This window comes from Oryx dammah, unplaced genomic scaffold (assembly GCF_014754425.2).
Source record: "Oryx dammah isolate SB20612 unplaced genomic scaffold, SCBI_Odam_1.1 HiC_scaffold_21, whole genome shotgun sequence".
Taxonomy (NCBI): domain Eukaryota; kingdom Metazoa; phylum Chordata; class Mammalia; order Artiodactyla; family Bovidae; genus Oryx; species Oryx dammah.
In genome coordinates, this window is record NW_024070205.1 from 5,841,664 (window position 1) to 5,864,476 (window position 22,813).

The 22,813-nt window shown below is 46.0% G+C and overlaps 1 long non-coding RNA gene across 1 annotated transcript; it reads left to right on the forward strand.

The window, feature by feature from the left end:
- The first annotated feature begins 1,114 nt into the window (after positions 1-1,114).
- Positions 1,115-6,191, forward strand: LOC120880400. Its single transcript, XR_005725029.1, has 4 exons — positions 1,115-1,298; positions 3,017-3,151; positions 4,207-4,445; positions 5,646-6,191. It is a non-coding gene; the product is annotated as an uncharacterized LOC120880400 (long non-coding RNA).
- Positions 6,192-22,813: the final 16,622 nt, after the last annotated feature.

Consider the following 22,813-nt stretch of genomic DNA (forward strand, 5'->3'; position numbering starts at 1 on the left):
CGTGCTGCAGTCCATGGGGTCTCAAAGAGTTGGACACAACTGAGCGGCTGAACTGAACTGATTGACTGGGAGCTGAAGAGTGCTTTGGGGCTGAGTCAGAGAGCACAGATGGGAAGGCTGAACCCTGGCTGTGGGGTCTGGGGCCTGGGCTCAAACCTAGCCTCTCTGTATCCCACTGTGAGCCTTGCACAGTCCCTTGTATTTTAGTTAGTACTGCACGTGGACAGTAACGCCTGCTCTTCAGGATGCGTGTAGAGGTACTCGGAACCTAGGAAGGGATACGCACATGGTAGCTGCTATTTTTATATGGTGGGGAGGGAGGGCAGAGAACGAAGCTATGGGGTTTAAGACAGGTAGGTCCTGCAGCATGAGGAATGGTGGGTTCGAGGGGAGGGGTTTGTGATGAATGTGGTCGCTGAAGTTTCACAGATGTAACGAGCCTGCAGAACACAGCACGTGTCCACGGCAGCCTCTCCTCGGTCTGGAGTGTTCAGAGTTTCCATCCCATAAAGTTGGCAGGGTGGCCGATGACAGTGTAAAAAATGTCTGCCCCCAGCTTTGAGATTGAGCAGCTGTTGAAAAGTAAAGTATCATTTGATTTTTGATGTCAGAAAGCGTTCGACTAGGAGAAATTTTCTGTGAGACACACGTGCAGTTCAGGGACAGTTTGTCATCACCGTGGCTTCAGGTTTCTACATGCTTTGCTGTTGTCATATGGATGTACAAATTCGAGGTCAGTCCTGACATCCAGAACTAAAGGAGGCATGAGTGTGCGTCATCCTCTTTACTAAACTTGTCTCCTGATGGAACGGAGAGCTTGTTACTATTGATTCGAATGTGTTCAGGTACCACTGACAACAGTAAGTGAAGATCCAGTCAAGAACATGACTTTATTCTAGAGTCCCGGTTTCCCCAGAAGAGCCTCTCCGAGCCAAGTGGGGTGTGTGGGGCGGCTCTTGTCCAGCAGAGGAACCCAGCGTCCAAGCAGAACCGGGTGGCAGGCAGCCCTGGGAGACCAGAACCAGCGAGAGGGAAGAAGAACCTGAGCTGCAGGCACGTAAAGCAGCAACCCGAGAGGCTGTGGGCGGGCACTGTAAGTCTACAACGAGAAATGCATCAGGAAGTGAAACGGTGGGAGGGTGAACTTTGCCTTTGGTTGCAGAGTGTGAAATGAGAAGGAATGTGAAAGGAACATAGATCGAAGGGGACTAAGGATTTCAGGCTGTGAGGAATAGAAGAAATATGCGAGTCTGCCCTTCTTTGGAGAGTTGGGGTGAGCCTGACTGCCTGGAATACAGGTAGAGGGTGAATATCTGGTTCTAGAGAGTATTTGAAATCCCTCCATCAGAGGTGTATTCCCTTCAGTCAGCACTCACTCGGCCATTTCTTGAGCATCTATTATGTGGCAGGGATTACCGTAGATATTTTGGGATACATCTGTGATGAAAAAAAAAAAAAAAACAAAGCTCAAGAAACCCTGCTCTAATAGAGTTTGTATTCTAGTAGGATATGCAGATAAAGGAAAATAAACAGCATAAACAATAAAGCAGTGAAGTATGCAGTATGCTATGAAATGACGAGTGCAATGGAAGAGGGGAGCGCAGGGCAGGGCACAGTGGATCAGTGGGGAGGGGGCCTGGGGAGGGGCCAGGGCAGCTGGGCTGCTCTGGGGCTTAGGGAAGAGGGGAGGCTCCTTTGACAGGTGGTATTTGAACAAACACTTGATGTGATGAGGGGATGATCAGAGGAGATTTTTGGGGAAATATGATTCTAGTCAAAAAGCATAGCTAGGGCAAGGACCATTAAATCGGAGATTCAGCAAGGAGACCATTTGCTGGAGGGCTGTGAGAGGGCAGTTATTAAGAAATGAGGGCAGACAGGCTGGGGCTGGGGGATGCATTGCAAAGGTGCTGTGGGACACTTGTGACGGGGAGTTTGGCTTTTCCTCTGAGGTTAAACACTGACCAGCTTGATCATCTATTCTTAAGGGCAGGACAAAATCACCAATAGCTGATTACGAAAGCATTTGTCAGATAGCATACAGCTTTGTGGGTAGGATGGAGCTAGAATATTTAGGGCTTCTTGCCTGTGCCAGAAAGAAAGAGCGCACAGGAAGTCAGCCGTGGAGTCCCCAAGCCCGTATTCATCCAGCTCACCTGCCTTTACATCTCTGGATGAGAATGTGTTAAAACCCTGTTTCAATTTCTTTTCATTCTTGATTTGCACATGGTAGGCTGGTTGGATGGCATCACCCACTCGATGGACATGAGTTCTGAGCAAGCTCTGGGAGTTGGTGATGGATAAGGAGGCCTGGCATGTTGCAGTCCATGGGATTGCAAAGAGTTGGACACAACTGAGCTACTGAACTGAACTGAACTGAGGCTCCTGATGGATGGAACCTCCTCTGGAGGCTGTGGCCTTCCTTCTTCTCCCTTTCTGGCAGGGCAGGAAGGTTGGGTGATGCCATCCAACCAGCCTACCATATGCAAATCAAGAATGAAAAGAAATTGAAACAGGGTTTTAACACATTCTCATCCAGACTCGGGAAGGGAAGGGAGAGAGGGAGAGGGAGGGAGCATCCGAGGAGGAAACGGGCATCCTAGCCTCTGCCTGCCCTGGGGTGGAGGTGGGCAGCTCCCCTCGTATCTTCCTTGATGGGAGATGAGCTTGTCTCCACAGCAGGAGAGGAGAGACAGGGACTAATGAAGGCCCTTGGGTTTGCTGCTTGCTTTCAAGGGGTTGTGTTTGGTAGCCGATCAGTAAGTGATTCCCTCCATAGGTTGATCCTATAGAGCTCCCGTTCAGCTGACCGACTGCACTGAACTGATAGGCTGACCCAGAAGGACAGAGAGTTAACTTGGGTTGAGAGACCTGGAAGCCTGGAGGAATGTGACAGTTGAATTTCCAAATGTTACCGCCTGGACAGCCCATTCTTAAGCCAAGTCTGGGGAAATATTTTTCTTTTCAAAGAATGTGTTGGAAGTCTCTAGTTTTGCTTATCTGATCTTGTTTTAAGGACAGAAAGTGTCAACTGTGTGTCTTCAGGAGGTCCTGGGAAATCAAATGAAATATTCTGAGTCAAAGTTAAATATTCCAAGTTGAGAACAAGAGTTTTTCTGGGAAATCACCTTAGATTCATCTCTGTGACCAGGTAGGACTGAACTTCTCCAGGCTGGGGAGTGAGAGCTGTGTGTGTGTGTGTGTGTGTGTGTGTGTGTGTGTGTGTGAGTGTGAGTGTGAGTGTGAGTGTGTGTGTGTTCATGTGTATGTTGCAGTCATCTGTCATACTTCCACAATCTCCCTCTCTGGGAAGTCTTTCCTATATCCACGTAAAATTCCTCTTGATCATAACCCTAATGAACACAATTTCTATTGAGATAAATACAAAACAGTTTCAATCTCCCTTCAGATGGGTCTGGCTTCATTACATAGAGTTGCGAGAGATACGCACCATTATTTGGGACACCCTTGACCCCATGAATTTTCTCTGTGACCTATTACAGTGCCCCAAATAGCATTACAAGCAACTCATTTCTTTGCTCATTGAAGCCTCATTAAAAGACAGGCTATTAAAATGTAAATATCTCCAAGAAAGGGAGCTTCAGGTAATGCTTTTTGACTCTACTATGACAGCTGGTTGAGGTTGACAAGATCCTTTAGGAATAAGGGTTTGATATCTTCCCGACTGGGGTTTAAATCCTGGCTCCACCGTTTAAGAGCTGTATGATCTTGGCAACTTCTTTAATAACTCCATTTTATCTTCTGATAAAAAGGGAAGAAATTGGGAAGAAAACTGGGAGGAAATACCAGTTTTCAGCTTTGCCTAAGAATTAAATGAGGAAAGGAGTAGAAAACATTTTATTCAAGGCTTAGGACAGAATAGATATCAACCTGTGAGTATTATTATGATTATTAAATGCTCTGCGGACAGAATTTAGGATGACTGGGGCACAAATACAGTGAACAGTTAAAAAAAAAAAAAAAAAACAACTCTCATAGGAGAAAGGCCTCCAGAACCCTTTATCCTGCTTCTTCAGTTGGCTCTACCCAATACCCCTCTGGAAGCTGTCTGCAGGAAGATGAATGAGCAGAGAAAGAAGTGTTCAAGGTTTTGTTTCCTCTAAGCCCCCTCAACCCCTTTGCCCCTGTTCCTTTTCTTTTTCATCTCTCTCCACTTATCATGAATTTCTTTATCTACTACCCAAGGCACGTTCAAGAGAGAAACTTGGCTCTCAGCACCAGGCTCCCATCACGTGGGCAGTAGGGCAACCAGATGCCATCCCGAGTGCTGCATCAGAGCGGGTGAGACTCGGGCATCATGGCCCTGGCACAGCCCAGACTCCACTGTGCCAAGGCTCATACTGCGTGATCACGCCGCTTCCTCTTCTGAAGCCTGCTGTATCCACAGATTTCAGAACCAGCTTGATGGAAGGGAGTGGGCACTGGTGAGTTTTGGAGCATCAATCCGTGCATGCCATCTGTAGCTAGCTTTATATAGTGCAGGGGAAAGGGACAGATCAGGATGGAATGGCTGGCGTTGCTGACTTCGATGGGAGGGAGGGGGACAGGAGGAGTGGGGAAGCTTAAATTGCCGGGGAGAAGGTGATGGCAGATCTTTTCTCCACTACTTTGCAACAAATTAACCTGTAGTTTCTCTGGAGGGCAAAGTAGAGACAGGCATATCTGGTGATCTGATGGTCACAGGAGATAAAGGTGCCAGCTTGAACTTGTGGATTCTGAGACAATAGAAAAGGTTGCTATTATTGCTGGGTAAGAGAGAGAAAGATAAAGAGGCAGATGCTACTATCAGAGGTGATCAGTTCAGCCTCTGTCTCCACAGGTACAAAACGAAGCCAGGTAGGGAGAACCCTTGAGTGGAGGGCTAGCTTCTTCCTCTAGTGCAGGAAAAGGCCTGCAATCTACACTGATGCCTTTCAAGGGGATATATTTTCTCTTTAATCTTAGGACCAGTGAATCTCAGCTCTATGAATGAAAGTGTTAATTTTCTGCCACACTGGGGATACCTACTCTGTCTTTTTGGTGAAGAGGTAGCTCAGGACAGGATTCTAGACACAAACTTGGAATCCAGTGGATGGACCTGACCATCCAAAGGATGGAACTTGTGTCCGTCCTTAAAGCGCAACTCTTAAGTCTCCTTTTCCTTACGCTGTTTTCCCACCACAGAGAGCATGAACCACATTTCTCTCATCTTCAGGCCTGGCTGCATGCTTTAATCATTGAGCATGGTACTCTGATTTTGCCTATTTTTTAAAAATTAGTTTATTTACTTTGCTGCCCTGGGTCTTAGTTGTGGCATGTGGGATCTAGTTCCCTGACCAGGGATCAAACCCTGGGCCCCTGCATTGGGAGCATGGAGTCAGCCCCTGGACCACCAGGAAACTTCCCTGTGCCTATTTCTAAATGTGTCTTCCCTACACGTCTACAAGATCTTGGAGGGCGAGGCCTATCTTATTCATCGTTGCATCCTGTGTCTAGTTCTGCGCCTGAAGGAAGGCAAGTAGTCATCATCCCAAGACTTTCCTGGGATTGGGTGGTACTCAGGAAAGAAACAGCCTCCATGCAAGCTTGGAGCACCTATTATTAATGACACCCCAGTCTTTCAGAAACACTCTCTCTTCAAATAGGCCCGGATTTCAGACTTTGTTGTTGGTAAATGACCCAGTGATGGCTCTTCTGGAGGACTGTTCTGAAATTGGAGGGACCTCCTGGTCTCTACAGTGAAACCCTCACCAGGACCCAGCATGGAGGAAAGCTGACCTGGCTTGGAAAAATTCAAAGTTTAATGTATTCTCCAAAGATGATCAGTTTATTCTGGCAACCTCCCAAATCTACTTTGAGAAGGAGAAGGGCATCATATTAAAACTTGATGGAAGTGGTTCCCACGCTTGTCATTGTTTCCTGGGAGGATGTCACTTTTCTCTGGAAGACTATCTTCCTGACATTTCTCTCCTTTCCAGGGAGATTAGTGAATCTCTGAGCTCTGGCATGTGCCTCCTGTTTTAGCAGGCTTCCAGAGGAGATAATTAGTCTCAAAGTTCAGCCCCATATCTAGATGAGTGTAGGTGAAACTGTTCTTTTCCTTCCTAAACTTGCTCCTTGTGGGACTATCAATTTCCGCGCCTGGCTGTGAGGAGACTTGTGGTTCTATCCAGAAAGAATAAATTACGTCAGCTTGCAATCACTCCTGTTGGTTTTTTCGGTATGGGCTGGTGACTCAGCCTGTACGGAAAAAGAAGCTGGTGTTAGTGAGAGGAGAATATGTCCAAATCCCAGTACTTTCACCTACTCCCCAGGTGATGTTGGGCGAACCCCTTAATTTCTCCAGACTCCAATTTCCCGTTTCTACAAGACAGCAGGAACCACTGCTATACCCCCTTGCAGTGATATTAGGGGGTTAAATGTGGTGCTTTCTATGAAACTGCTATGTGCTCTCATGAACAGAGAGGAGGTACTCAGTGTTATCTTGGAGGCAGTGTGCTCTAGTGTACTCTACATGGGTTTTGGATCCAGTCATCCATTCAAAACCCAGCTCTCCCCTGCTTATTAGCTTGAGATGTCAAGGGCCTTCCCTATGCTTCACTTTCTTTGGCTTTGAATGAAGAACACATACCTCTATGAGTTGGCATGAAGCTTAATTATGATAGCACGTGCTTTCAACATTGTTTATTTCACATACCATCCCATTTGCACCTGTCAGTTGGGCTTGAATTTCACTAACTCTTTAGATTATACTTCACTCTGTTTAGTGCAGAATATATGCAGTTTCAGCTTTTAGAGATAATTTTCAACAATCTTCAAGGCATTTGATGGAGTCTTCCTGTATTCTTTTAGAAAGCATGTTTTCTTGGACTCACTCTTCCGTAGTCTAAATTCAGAAGCTTTATGAATCACAGAGATCTCAAACGCAAATGCTCATACAGGCTGGGTGATAATAAAATGTGTGAATTAGCCCATGCATAAGACATTAGGGAATAGTGAGGACTGTAGTAGACAAAACTGTCTGTTCATCCAAAGCCTTCCAAAGTCAGATTAAACTCAAGAAACAAATAACAGGTGGCTCAGTGGTAAAGAATCCGCCTGCCAATGTGGGAAACGCAGGTTCGATCCCTGGATCCGAAGACTTCCTGCAGATGGAAGTGGCCACTCAGTCATTATTCTTGCCTGGGAAATCCCATGGACCGTGGAGCCTGGCGAACCATAGTCTGTGGTGTCGCAAAAGAATCGGACACGACTTAGCGACTAAACAAAAACAAAGCAAATAACTAGTGAAATACTTTGCAAGACAGATAGCCTCATTTGGCTCAAAGGATACTGGGTTGAGACTCATGTTTTATCACTCTCAGTTATTTGGGTCAACCTCATTGTTGGAGAGGATCCGGATTGATGGGGGCGCTTACACTCTGGTGGCGCTCAGGCAATTTGGTACAATCACTTCATAAAACAATCTAACATTATTTTAGGAAGTTTAACATTTACTTTCTCTATTTCCTTGAAACTGCACTGCTGATCAATACCCAAGAGATACCTCTGCACATGTGTACAAGGATACGTACATAAGAATATCCATAACAGCATCGTTCAATGGCAAAACAACTTGTAAACAACTCAAGTACCCACTGAAGGAGAAGTTGTATAATGTATATATAGAGGTTGTATAATGTATAGTTAGTTGTATAACGGAATATTATCTGGCACACAAAAAGAACATACAACAGCTCCATGCAACCGTAAGACTGAAATCTAGCAATCCAGCATTAAGTTAAAAAAATCAGACACAAAGATATTATGTCACGTGAAGCCCACTTCAAGCTAGCTTTAGTTTAAAAAAAAAAAAACTGAAATAAAAAGATGCTTTTTAGAAATACATATAAAGGAAAGGGACGACTTCCTTTAGCGTGGTGCTACAGGGCATGGGGTAGGGGGGAAGTGAGGTGGGCAAAGACTACAGCGCTGTCGAGTACGGAAAGTGCAGATTTCCAGGAAGCCTCTAATTTTTGCTTTGTTGGTGGGTACGTGGCTGCTTGCTACATTATTTAGAGATCAAATATGCTCCATACCTTTCAGAATGCTGTCAGAGACAAATGAGTAATGTGCAAGTGCTTTGTAAACTCTAGCAGGCAACAGAAACTTACGGGGTTATTATGACAAAGGGATCACGAACACTGATAGCTTTTTGCTAAATTCCTGGGGTATTGTGAGTTATCCCTCTGCTGGATTCTATGCCTTTGGGTAATTTGTAGTACCAGGCTCATTTCTTCCAACTTCTTGCTATTTTCTCCCCTTCATTCTCTAACATGTATGCAATCAGCAAAATAAAGGTCAAATTATAAAAGCAAACCTCCCAGGTAATTGCACATGCCACATTGTTTTTCACAATGCATGTATGTGCACAAATGCACACCTATACCATAGAGGCATACACATTAGCTAGAAGTGACTTCTAGGGCATCTGTTGATTTGAGCTATTGATACCATTCTTTTTGTCTGATAAAGCTGGTGATAATCATTTTCAGAGTAATTAACTATCGATTCTGCTCCCTTGTTTTTTCCTTGGTTGAGATAAAATGGGCTTGCAAATAAATATATGTAAAAATATTAACACTAAAGGGGCAGACTTTAGGTGAGAGGGAGGCAATTGTTAACTATCTATTAGGCATCTACCATGTGCCAGACACTGTTTTCGGGACTGGGGAGACAGACATGGATATTCCCAGCCTCTGCCCTAGGGCAGCTCGTATGGAAAGGGGTCACTAACTCGAAAGGTGGTGACACACCCTAGCTAAGGGCACTCCTCCGTATCTTGCAAGAGCACTGACAGAGGAACCTCATTCAGCCTGATGGTCAGAAGACATCCTGGAGGAGGTGGTATCTGGCTATGGAGGAACCGAAGTTGGAAACTTGGAAAGGCTGGACAGGCAGTGTGAGATACATACTGTATCTTGGAGAAAAGAGAAAGCATAGCTATTGGGGAGCTTCTGATGGATGGAATGCAGTGTGTGTGTGTGTGTGTGTGTGTGTGTGTGTTGGGGTAGAGGAAGGGATGACATTGATGAGAGAAGCAGGAGCCAGTTCATGAATTGGTCTCATTACAAGGCCTTTGGATTTTATCCTAAAGTCAATGGGGAGTCATTTAAGGATTTAACCAGGAGAGTAACATAAGCAGATTTAGGTTTTAGAGAAATCACTCTGCGAACAGTATTGCATTTCAGGGGAAGGGACCAGAGGCACTGAGACCATTGCGCGATGATTTCCCTATTCTTTCCAAACATTACTGCTTTTTTGGGTCATGCAAGGTGAGTAACCGGAGATTCTGTGGGAAGGTATCTTATTCTCCCTTGCCTAAACTATCAGGTATGAGGCTGCCTGAGTAGCTGGGTGTCGAACAACGGAGTTCGATTTCAAATCTCTCACTGCTTTGCAGACTTGGGTCAGTCCTTCTTTGGTGGACCTGTTTTCTCTTCTGTTAAATAAGGAAAGGCATTGCAGTTCTGCTTCTTTCCTCCGGAGTGGATAAGATGACAGCTGCTTCTGATGCTCTGAGTTGTTAGAGAATGGACTCGCCCACATGCCACTCATTATTCATATTTTAGAGTAGTGTTCAACATCGCACTTAAGAAAGGGAGACTTCTGGGGACACTTTGCTCCCCAAGCCGGGTCACAGAGTCACCACTCTCGGCCTGCCTTTCCCGACAGTCTCTGCTCCTGGCTCTGAGAACTGTGGGTCCCTGGTGCTTTGTGAAGTTGTGTCTCTTCTTTTTAATGAGACTGATGGTTAATTAATGAATCTTTGGCCTTACTAAGTAAAACAAGTTTGGGATGAGAGTATTCTGTTTCACGAGCCCCTGGAACACTGACCGGGGGATGAGAGCTTGAGCTGGCTCTTTAAGTGGCTTTATGCTCTCAGACAGCTACCCTTCACTGTGATCTTTTCCCCAAATGCCTGGTTTTGTGAGGCCAGCCTCATTTATGGTGGCTGTGGTACCCACCAGACTTCCTAGTCAGAGGGGAGACTTCCTGGTCATATCCAGGCTTGCCAGCTGGTAGCCATGGAAACCAGATATCTCAGGGCGCTTCCCCAAATTCTATTCTGTGGCACAAGCTCCCATCTCTCTGGGATAGTTTAGACAAAGTTTCCATGGAAGCAGGAAAACAGACAGGATGAGGCCAGATCATCCTGGTAGCCTAAGGATCTTGTATTTGAATTCTTTGGAGCCAAAATAATTGAGTAATTGGTATACAGGAGACTGGTTTTCAGAGAAAACACATCTAATATTTATGGAGCAATAAGCAGGCTCTGTTCTAAGCAGTTTACTTATGTTAACTCATTCAGTCCTTACAGCAACCTTCCTATGGTCTGTGCTTTGCAAGTTAAGGAATTAAGGGACGGAGGAGTCATGATTTGATGTCCGAAGCTTCTGCCTCTTGTATGCTGTTGTAGCCCTTACACCTTGCAAAGACCCTGATAGGTCATTTGGCCCAGTCCCCTGTCTCCGCACTATTAAGGTTTTATGGTGTGTTTTCCCTTTCCCTTGAAAGTCGCTCAGTCATGTCGGACTCTTTACGACCTCATGGACTGTCCATGTATTCTCCAGGCCAGAATACTGGAGTGGGTAGCCTTTCCCTTCTCCAGGAGATCTTCCCAACCAAGGGATTGAACCCAGGTCTCCCACATTGCAGGCGGATTCTTTACCAGCTGAGCCACAAGGGAAGCCCTACAAAGTAACAAAGGCCTACAGGATTGAGTAATTTGTCCAAACTCGTAATATGAAATGCGCGGAAGGATGGGAGAGCCCCTTTCTAAAGGCTCAGCAGACCCCTCACTCCATCCGTCTGGTGTTCCCCCTTTTATCACGGCCAAACCAAACATACCCTTGGGTTCTGTCTTCAATGAATCTGTTTTTCCTCCCACCTGAGATTCTCCTTCGTTTTCTCTGATTTTTGAAGGTGGATCACTCAGGCCCAGCTCTGGGTTTTTATTTTGCTTTCAAGAAAAGTTTTCAAAGACCTACTCTTCCCGCTTTATGGCTAATTGGCTTTGACTAGGTCTCGAAGGGGCAGCGTGTCCGAGATTCCCTCTGGCTCACAACCTGGCCTCTGGGAAGCGCCACCCACCATCCTGCCGGAGGGCCCTGCCTGGAGAGGGGAAAGGGGTACTGGGGAGGGAGGGAGGCTAAGGACGGGCAGATTTCACCTCCTGCCCTCCTGCCCTCCTGCTGCAAATCACAGACAGATTCCCAAGAGTTCAGAGACATCCAGGAGTGAGACGGAGTTATTTTTCTTTCTGTTAATTCAAGGCAGCTGAGGAGGACCCTTTCTGTAGGTAATTGCAAGCCTGCCTCTGCTCTCCATGGTTTTCTCAACTTTAACCTTGACTTTCCTACACACACACACACACACACACACACACACGCACACGCCCATCCTGATCTACTCATTCCTCACTGATGGCATAAGGCAGAGATGAAACCATTGGCAGAGCCATCTTCCAATGTTCTGTGCCCAGCGTGGCGTCTCTGGCCTCCCCCAGGTGATTGCAGCCTAGGAGTCTGGAGGCTAATGGTGTGGGAGGCTGCAGATCCGGGGGGGTGGGTCCTCCACGTCCTTGGCTCGCTCTCCTCTCCACGGTGGTCTGCCCTGGGTCACAGTCAGCAGCACAGAAGAGAAGAGCACGGGATGCCCGCACTGGTTAACCGCGCTTCACACACAGGGGCATCTCTGTTTTGTGAAAGTGAAAGTGAAGTCGCTCAGTCGTGTCCGACTCTTTGGGACCCCATGGGCCGTAGCCCACCAGGCTCCTCCATCCATGGAATTTCCCAGGCAAGAGTATTAGAGTGGGTTGCCATTCCCTCCTCCAGGGGATCTTCCTCACCCAAGGATCGAACCCGGGTCTCCCACATGGTAGGTAGACGCTTTATCATCTGAGCCACCAAGGCAGCCCTGTTTTATGAAGTTGAACGGAATTCACCAAGAAGAGCTTCAAGTACAGAAAGACTGTGATACTAGGGCACAAATATGCCCTCTTCCTTATCCCCACACCTAATCCATTAGCAGGCACTATCAGTTTCAGCTCCAGAATAGCTCTTAGATCCATCCACTTTTTTCCCCACCTCCTCTGCCCCTCCATCATCTCTCACGTGGGTGACTGCGATAGCCTTCTCACAAGTCTCCCGGCCAGCATTCTGGAACCCCCTCAAGTTCGTTCTCCACACTGGAGCAAAGTGACCTTTGGCATAAAGCAAAGCAAGTCTCTCCTCTGCTTAACAAGCTACCTTTGCTCTTAGACTAGAACCAACCTGCTCAGTGAGGCACCCACAGCCCCGTGTCCTGGCTCCTGCTCTCGAGGACCTCCCCCCGGCGTGCTCCTCCCATCACTCTGCAGCCACGTGGCCTCCTCTGACGTCCCTGAACAGGCCATGCTCGCTGCTGCTCTGGAGCCCTTGAACCTGCCCTTCCCGCTTGCGGGCACTCTCTTCCCCTTGCTTGTCACACGGGTTTCCTTTCACCCTTCAGGTCTCGGATGCAGTGTCACTCATGATGTAGATAGTTCCTGACCGCCGAGTCGAAGAGCATCCCATCTCCAGCCCCTCCCTTTCAATCACATCATCTCTGTGCCCTACATAACATTTGTCACCATCTCAAATTGTCTTACTTAACTACTATGGGTTTATCTGTAGTTATCAGGCTCTCTGAGTGTTTTCTGTAACTAGAAATAAGCTTGAGAAAGCCAGGGTCCATTTCTGTTTGTCAAATCTCTTAGGCTTGGAGCTTAGCAGGCATTCGCTGAATACTTGTGAGATAAAGGAATGAATGAATGACTTTGACTCTGGACAAGTTAAAATTCTCAAGTTTGAGGACATCCATTAAGTTTTGTTATGTCTTATAAAAGCCAAAAGATTGCACATGGTCTGTGAAGACTTTTTGCTTTAGTGTGAAGTTCGACAGAGTCTGGAGACGCACTCACTCCAGTGTCTGCCTGGCTGCCTCTGCTGTTTCCCTTGGGCACCTCACTGCCTCCCTCGCCTGGGGACTTGATTTCCTGCTTGATAACACTCCTCACAGGGAAAATGAATTTGTTTCTGACTCCAGCAACAAGCATGACTCATGCACTCTCCTCTCTCTCAGTGCATGACCTCAGTTTAAATCCTTTCCTGTCCAACTCGATCCGGAAAGGTTGCATTCTGGATCTCTGCTGAAACAAGTCCCTGCATGCACCGTGAGGTCTCCCAGCTGAGTGGAGCAACTCCGTACAGTACTGGGTCTGGTGAGCTGACCTGGCTCTTCACTGCCTTTGCCCACCAACCACAAATGGATTCCTTTCCTGTCACGACGTGTCCTACCCCTTGAACTCTGTTGGCGCACATAGCCAGTTCGAAAACAGAAATATCTGAATCATAAAATACATGAGATTCAAGGAACTTATAGGAAGGCAATGGAACGTTCCAGTGAAATGTGATCTCAGAGATTTAGTCCAGTCTCCTAATTTGCATGGTGCTGTATTTTAGTCTAGAGTTAGGCTGCCTGAGTTTATATCCCAGGCGAGGTCCCTTGGGAAATTTACTTAGCTTCTCTGAACCTTAGTGTCCTCATCTGTGAAATGGGAATGATAATAGTAATTACCTCATAAGGTTATTGCAAGGATTGAATATGATAATGAACAGTTCTTCACACTTTTATCTATGATTGTCATAGCTAAAGAAGGGGAAACAGCATGAGAAGTCACCAGAAGTCATTCTGTTAATTGGAGACGTGACTGTTAGAAATAAGCTCCCTTAGAGCAGAAATAACCTGTCCTGTTATTTCTCCACCTCAGTTTCAACATCTGAAAATTGAACATAAAAGCATTACTTACCTCAATAGATTGTTCTCATATCTAAAAAGTTAGTTGCTCAGTCATATCCGACTCTTTGTGAACTCATGGACTGCAGCCCACTAGGCTCCTCTGTCCGTCGGATTCTTCAGGCAAGGATACTGCAAGGATACTGGGTGTGGAGGGGTGTAGCCATTCCCTTCTCTAGGGGATTTTCCTGATCCAGGGATCAAACCTGGGTCTCCTGCGTTGCAGGTGAGTTCTTTACCGTCTGAGCCACCAGGGAAGCCTCTAACAGTTAAAGTACTCAACAAATGTGAATTACTTAGGATAGCACTTAACACGAATCAATCACTTCAAATTTTATTACTAACATTATTGTATTACTTTTGTTATTTTTTTAATTATTATTTCAATTGCTATTTTAAGTTTTCCAGAACTTAGCATAGGGCTTGGAGTCTGGCAGGCTCCCAGTGAATTTGTAATGAGTGAAAAGATGAACCGGACAGAGAAGCCAGGTCTCCTGATCCCCGGTTCCAAGTCTTCCCTCCTCATCGCATGGCCCTGTGCCTTCCAATATTGTGCAGCCCCGTGACTAAGTTAGTTTCACTCAGGGTTAAAATGTTACTTAGCCACCCTGGGCCTCCCAGGCATTTCCTCTCCTTCTATTTTCTGGCTCAAAACCAAACCTTTGCCCTTAAAATATACCCCCATTAGCTCTGCTAGAAAGCTAAACTGGTGGCCATCTTCTCCACTCCTTGCCTCCTGCCCTCTGCATCCTTCTCAGAAATCCCATTTACTTTCCATTCTCTTTTGTGCATTTGGTTGGAGACTGTTGATTGTTTCTGGTCCATAATTGTTAAAAATCCTGTCTCCTTTTTTTTTTTTTTTTTTTTTGACTCCCTCTAGCTGATCCCATCCAGGATGCTTGATGCTCCATCTCTCCTTCAGGTCCATCTAGGCTATTCTAGCTAGCTCTGACCAAGCTCCAGTTTTCTCAGACACCCACCTGAACCCTCACTGGCTTCAAGATTTCTCCCCATGGCATCACTAACTGTCCCACTCCAAGCTCTCTCTCTCCACACTTCCCCAAGCCTAAATATCACTTTCTCCCCAAATTCACAGTATACCATGTGCATGGAGAAAAAGGCAATTCCCATCTGGCTCTTGGAATGTTTCGGAGATTTTTCACTCAAAATATTTAAATGACTTAAAATCCTATTATTCACAGTCACTTTGGATAGGAGGAAATTTTTACTATTTGATTCTTTCATCCTTTCTTACCTTCTCCTCTTGGTATTCAAAGTATGTTCTGAGGACCAGCAACAGTGACGTCATCTGGGAGCTTGCAGAAACTCCAGACTTACTGTGTCAGAGTCTGCATTCCAACAAGACCTCAGAAATCGTGTGGGTATAACTGAATCACGTGGCTGTACACCTTAACTAACACATCAATGTGAATCAACTAAAAAGAAAAAAGAAAAGAAAAAAGAGTAGGCGAAAACAAGAAGCCGACCTTAGTTGAGTCACATGCGTGGTAAAGTTTCTGACTTGCCGCTCCCCCCAGGTCCCTCACGCTTCAGTCTAGGTGAGACTCCCTGCGGTTCCCGAACTAAAAGAGGGGAACTGAAGGGGCCATCTTAGCACCCCGGCTGCTAGTTGAGTAACTTAATCCTGTATGTCTTGATTAATGAGGGAAACCACTGCAGCTTCCTTGAGATCTTTATCACACATGTATTTTGGTACGGGTTCAGTGTTCTGCCGAGTTCTCCTGTTTTCGGCGAGGTGGACACAGGCATACCTCGTTTTCCCGCGCTTCGCCCATGCTGCACTTTTTACAAACTGAAGTTTTGTGGCAACTCCATTGTCAGAGGATGGTCATTAGTAATAAATATTTTTAATCAAGGTACACACATTTTTTTAGACATAATGCTGTTGCATACTTAATCGGCCACAGTTTAGTGTAAACATAACTTTTATATGCAATGGGAAATTTTAAAAAATTCATGACTCTCTTTAAGTGATATTTGCTTTACTGCGGTGGTCTGGAACTGAACTGGCAATGTCTCAGAAGTATGCCTGTAATATCAAATAATCTAACAAACTCCTTACCTTTTTTTTTTTTTTTCTTGAAAGCCAGCCACAGAGCTTGGAGATACGAAGGAGTTTCTATTTTCAGATTTTTGAATTTGGCTGCCAGACTCCAGCTTCCCAGGATCCCTTTCTCCTAGTATCTACGCCTTTATCTAATTCCCTTACCTTGAGTGTGGGTGAGACAGGCAAATTCCTTCTAATAGAAAACAGCAAAAGTGATGAGATGTCCCCTTTTATAATCACAAAGCACATAGCGTGATTGTATTACATTGTATAAGATTCTGTCTTGATATCTGACACAAATCCTCTCCTTGCTGACATGATAAATAAGCGTGCATGCAGAGGAAGCCTAGGCAGCAAGGAACTGCTGGTAGACTTTAGGAACAACAGCCAACAGCCAACGAAAAACAGCAGCAAGGAACGGAATGCTGCCCAGAGTGTGGAAGCGTATCCTTCCTCAGCTGAGCCTCCAGGTGAGAACGCAGCCCTCACTGACATCTTGTAAGACCCTAAGCATGGAACCCAGCTGAGTCATGCACAGAGTCCTGGTCTGCAGAAACAGTGAGACAATAAATGTGTGTTGCTTAAGTTTATGTTCCTGATAATTGCTTTAATTAGTTGAGTTCAGTTTAGTCGCTCAGTCCTTTCTGACTCTTTGTGACCCCATGAATCGAATCACGCCAGGCCTCCCTGTTCATCACCAACTCCCAGAGTTCACCCAAACTCATGTGCATCAAGTTAGTGATGCCATCCAGCCATCTCATCCTCGGTCGTCCCCTTCTCCTCCTCCCCACAATCCCTCCCAGCATCAGAGTCTTTTCCAATGAGTCAACTCTTCGCATGAGGTGGCCAAAGTATTGGAGTTTCAGCTTTAGCATCAGTCCTTCCAAAGAACACCCAGGACTAATCTCCTTTAGGATGGACTGGTTGGATCTCCTTGCAGTCCAAGGGACTCTCAAGAGTCTTCTCCAACACCACAGTTCAAAAGCATCAATTCTTTGGCACTCAGCTTTCTTTATAGTCCAACTCTCACATCCATACATGACCACTGGAAAAACCATAGCCTTGACTAGACGGACCTTAGTCGGCAAAGTAATGTCTCTGCTTTTGAATATACTATCTAGGTTGGTCATAACATTCCTTCCAAGGAGTAAGTATCTTTTAATTTCATGGCTGCAATCACCATCTGCAGTGATTTTGGAGCCCCCAAAAATAAAGTCTGACACTGTTTCCACTGTTTCCCCATCTATTTCCCATGAAGTGATGGGACTGGATGCCATGATCTTCGTTTTCTGAATGTTGAGCTTTAAGCCAACTTTTTCACTCTCCTCTTTTACTTTCATCAAGAGGCTTTTTAGTTCCTCTTCACTTTCCGCCAGAAGGGTGGTGTCATCTACATATCTGAGGTTATTGATATTTTTCCTGGCAATCTTGATTCCAGCTTGTGCTTCTTCCAGTCCAGTGTTTCTCATGATATACTCTGCATATAAGTTAAATAAGCAGGGTGACAATATACAGCCTTGACATACTCCTTTTCCTATTTGGAACCAGTCTGTTGTTCCATGTCCAGTTCTAACTGTTGCTTCCTGACCTGCATATAGGTTTCTCCAGAGGCAGGTCAGGTGGTCTGATATTCCCATCTCTTTCAGAATTGTCCACAGTTTATTGTGATCCACACAGTCAAAGGCTTTGGCATAGTCAATAAAGCAGAAATAGATGTTTTTCTGGAACTCTCTTGCTTTTTCCATGATCCAGCAGATGTTGGCAATTTGATCTCTGGTTCCTCTGGCTTTTCGAAAACCAGCTTGAACATCTGAATGTTCTCACTTCACATATTGCTGAAGCCTGGCTTAGAGAATTTTGAGCATTACTTTACTAGCGTGTGAGATGAGTGCAATTGTGCTGTAGTTTGAGCATTCTTTGGCATTGCCTTTCTTTGGGATTAGAATGAAAACTGACCTTTTCCAGTCCTGTGGCCACTGCTGAGTTTTCCAAATTTGCTGGCATATTGAGTGCAGCAGTTTCACAGCATCATCTTTCAGGATTTGAAATAGCTCCACTGGAATTCCATCACCTCCACTAGCTTCGTTCATAGTGATGCTTTCTAAGGCCCACTTGACTTCACATTCCAGGATGTCTGGCTCTAGGTGAGTGATCACACCATCATGATTATCTGGATTGTGAAGATCTTTTTTGTACAGTTCTTCTGTGTATTCTTGCCACCTCTTCTTAATCTCTTCTGCTTCTTTTAGGTCCATACCATTTCTGTCCCTTACTGAGCCCTTCTTTCCATGAAATATTCCTTTGGTATCTCTAATTTTCTTGAAGAGATCTCTAGTCTTTCTCGTTCTGTTGTTTTCCTCTATTTCTTTGCATTGATTGCTGAGGAAGGCTTTCTTATCTCTCCTTGCTATTCTTTGGAACTCTGCATTCCAATGGGAATATCTTTCTTTTTCCCCTTTGCTTTCCGCTTCTCTTCTTTCACAGCTATTTGTAAGGCCTCCTCAGACAGTCATTTTGCTCTTTTGCATTTCTTTTCTATGGGGATGGTCTTGATCCCTGTTTGCTGTACAATGTCATGAACGTCTGTCCATAGTTCATCAAGCACTCTGTCTATCAAATCTAGTCCCTTAAATCTGTTTCTCACTTCAACTGTATAATCAGAAGGGATTTGATTTAGGTCATACCTGAATGGTCTAGTGGTTTTCCTTACTTTCTTCAATTTATGTCTGAATTTCGCAATAAGGAGTTCATGATCTGAGCCATAGTCAGCTCCCAGTCTTGTTTTTGCTGATTGTACATAGCTTCTCAATCTTTGGCTGCAAAGAATATAACCATAGCTACCTAATACTCTTGTAATGGCTACAAAGTTGGCCTGTGAGGAGGCAGTTCCTTCAGCTGGCGGAGCAGAAAATGACTCGCACTGACAGTGAGCGTGCCAGAACTGGTATCAGCTATATATACATGGTTTGTCATCTCCGCTGTGGTTCTCGTGAGACCAATGAAACTGGCCTGGCCAGCGCAGAGGTGACCGTTCCCTTAAGTTCGTCACTGACTCGGTTCTCATGAGACGGTGTGGCCAGCACAGAGGTTCGCTTACCTTCCTCAGGACTGTTTCATCCGTCCTTCCATACTGCCTCGGTTTCTCTGTCTCTCAGCAATCAGACCCGAGCTTTCCACTTGGGTCAATGAATCCAAGGTGACAAGTCATGCATGACAACATTTAATTAATACCCATAACCTGTTTAGAGATTGGGATAAGAACTGCTATATGAGTGAAAAACATTTTATTTAATTAATTTTTTTCATGTGGCACACATGATTTCTCTAAGCCTGTCAGATGTGTTAGCTTTCTTCTGAAATCCGCTGATTCAGGCTCTCTCTCGGAAAACCAAACAAAAGGAGAGACACAGAGACGTAAACACATTTCCCAACCACCAAATAGATGGAGTTTAGAGCAAAGAGGTTATCTTTCTTAACCCTGTGAAGACTGCACAAGATGCAATCTCCTTCTGGCTGGGGAAACTTGACACTTGCTCGTGTGTGTGTGTGTGTGTGTTTGTGTGTGTGTGTGTGTGTGTGTGTGAAAGAAAACTTGATCAATAATTCATTCCAGAATGCTTCCTCTTTCTTGGTACTCCCTTTGCCCATCCTTTCAAGAACACTTTAGCCACTGTGGTGTGTATATTTAATAGGTTCCAAAACAAAACTTGGTCACCTTGAAGGCAAGTGGCTGTCAGGAGCGAAGGTCAGAGGATGAGGGGCAGAGTGGTATCTGTCTTTAGCTCTGCCTCGATTTGCCAGAATGGAAGGATGGAGGCTGCAAGTGGTTCCCCTCTGCTAGGCCTGTGGAGCTATGACCTGGCTCGACAGTAAATACACCTGGAAGCTGCTTTTCAGTTGGAAAAGGTTAAGTGACGGTGTGATGCCAGGCAAAAGGCTTTGTGATGGATGTTTTAGGCGGGCGCATACGCGCTCCTCTCCAGTCGTTTTAGCGTCTCCCTAGTTGATGAGGAGCCTGATTAGGTCCCCGCCTCCTTCTCACAATCCCCTAGAACGTTCTGCAATGAGGAGAGGCGACAACTTAAAATTCAAGATTTCCATAGATAGTTTTATGGCTGCCAAAGTTACCTTAGGACTTTAGGCTGGCATTTTACATCACGAGTAAGATTTTAATGATGCACAGACATATAGGCTGGTGGGTGTGGGCGAGGAGGTGTGGGGGAGAGGGAGCCACTGACACACACCGCACACTCTCCCGTGCCTCAGGCGGATTCTCCAGTTGCAGCCACCACCCACTTCCGGCCCCGTCTCTGAAGGCAAAGGCAACTCCGCGTTCTGCCAGTGCTGACAACCGCGTGCTGCAGAATCCCCTTCCTTGCCATCAGACTCAGAGTGTCCACTGAGATGAAGCACATAGAAAGGCGTCACAAAGCAGCCACTCCTCGCAGACCTCGGGCAGGTTCCTGCCTGTGTCTCTGCTGGAGTCCTGGAGGCTGCAGTCACATCCTGAACGCTCTGGGTGGCAAGGCTCTTGGAAGATTCTGTGTGGAATGAGACAGAAGGGGACGCAGGGAGAAGGGGAGAGAGCCTCTTGGTCTGAGGATGTCCTGTCCAAACAGTCAGGGCAGTTGCCGCATTTTGTTCCCATAAAAAACACAGCTCAGATAAGAAGGAATGGCCCTGGGTCATGGAGTCTTTCCCCTTATATTTTTCAGATTAGAAAACTAAGCCTCAGTTCCCCTGCCTTTACATGTTTCCCTCTATAATATAAGAATATGTGCACCTTGAGAAGTTTCGCAAATTTTCTCAAAGGGTAATTAACAAGCAGGTATTTATAGAGCATGGATCGCTTATTCAAAATTGGGTGAGGCATTTTGTAAAAGAGAAGCATGAGGCACGGTCCATACCATGGAATCCAGTTCCCACCTCGCAGGAGCTGGGAGTGTTGGGGAAACAGGACTCACGCGAGGTGAGTAAGGATGGGGAACGAGACAGGATGGAGACGAGTAAGATGCGGTCTTTTCTCGCTCTAGTTGCTTTAGGGGCTCCAGGAAGGAAAAGGAAGCCACACAGCAGTCAGGGAAGACGGTGGACCAGGGAGAACAGGAAGGCGCACAGGAGCTCCGCCCACCGCCCTCCTTGGAGTCAGGTCTCCCCGGGGCCTTTGTTTTTCTTCCTTTTCCTCCACATTCTGTGTCTGCTGCGCTCATCCCCTGCTTCCAAGCATGCCTGGACTCGTAGCTGCTAGTAATGTTAGGCCAGTCACCACCACTGTCTGGGCAATGGACTGATCATTGCCAGTTAGAATCCTCCAGTTCTAACAGTCCACAAGTCTCTGGAAAGCAGAACCAGGTCAAGAAAAATATGAACAATCTGAAAACTCTGGAACGTCTGCTTCCCCTAAGCGCTGGCTGAGTCTGCTCCCCTCCTTTTCCTCCCCACCTTCCTCCTCCTCCTCCTCTCTCTCTGAGTGGTGAGCACAGGTGACTGAAAGCTTGACTGGACTTTGAAATGTGGGGAGAGGTGTGGTGAGTCCAGGGTTATAAAAAAAAAAAAAAAAAAACAACTCAAGACTAAGAATCACACGATCTCTACCTGAGTTTGCCTTTGTCACTGACCAGCTCTGTGGCCCTGGGCAAGTCACTTTGTGACACCTCTGGACTCTGTTGCTCCTGGAACCCAGATGTTCTCCAGCCTTCAGAGGTTACCCAGCCTCCCCTTATTCACAGTCAGCACCAGCCTCCTTTTCCACCCAACTACAGAACAGCACGCCTTCAGCCAGGTTCCCCTGCCCACAGCTTTGAAGGAGGATTATCTGAGGAATGGCTGCGTGGTCCACAAACACATCCTGTGTGGTCCTCATCATTTCCAGGCTGGTTTTGAGCTGCATCTCTGCTACGCTGATACTCCTTACCATCTTGCAATTGTTTTGCTTTTCCAGACTGCTCTCTCTCAGGCTGACACACTGAACAAAAGTGAGGTTTGAGGGTAACAGAAGGAAGTTATAACTGAGAATAGAAATGTTTAAAAGAGAGCTACTAAGCAACTTGGCTTCTATTGTTTACAGCATAGGATCCCCATTCTCCCTGCCTCTTCTCTCTCTGTCCCTCCCCCCCACCATCTCTTTCTGTCACTCTGTCCCTCCCTCCCTCCCTCCCTCTCTGTCTCTCTGTCCCTCTCTGTCTCTCTGTCCCTCCCTCTCTCCCTCTCTCTCTCTTTCTGTCTCTCTCTCTGTCTCTCTGTCTTCCATCATGTCACCAGAGCCAGATGCCGGCCCACCACACAAGTACCTTTGTCCATATTCTACACTGAGATCCCATCCCCTCAGGCTTCTCAGAAGCTTCCAGAGAAAATAAACAAGAAATTGATTTCCCCATCCTCTCCACAACACCCCAGGAAACATAATAGTAATTTCCAGAAATATGAATCTGCCTACAGTGAAGGCAGAGCTTGACATGGTTTGCAGAATAGATGAAGTTTTCCTCATTCCAAGTGTCTCCACTGTCTTCCTCTCTTTAAAGCAAGAGTTTAGTGTCCACTGCTTACCACCAAGGAGATCTCAGCCCCCAAATGTAATATGCAAATATCTAATGTTTGTCTAATGTGAACAATTTCTTACAGCTTTGGAATGTGAATTTCCTCTGCTTCTAGTCATCCGTGATTCATAAATATTGGGGTCCTTTCACAGAGCACACTCTCAGTTGGGGGCTGTACATCACCCTCCGGGGATCTTTCCAGCTATGACAGCCTATAACCTTTTGGTTTCTGTGTGGTTCTCTCTCTGGAAGAGTCTCCCTTTCAGCCTGTTTTTGGGTGAGCTTCTTTTCCTAAGGTCTGGAGAGAATTGACAGAGGACGCTTACTTGGGAGGCACTACTAGTTACGTGCC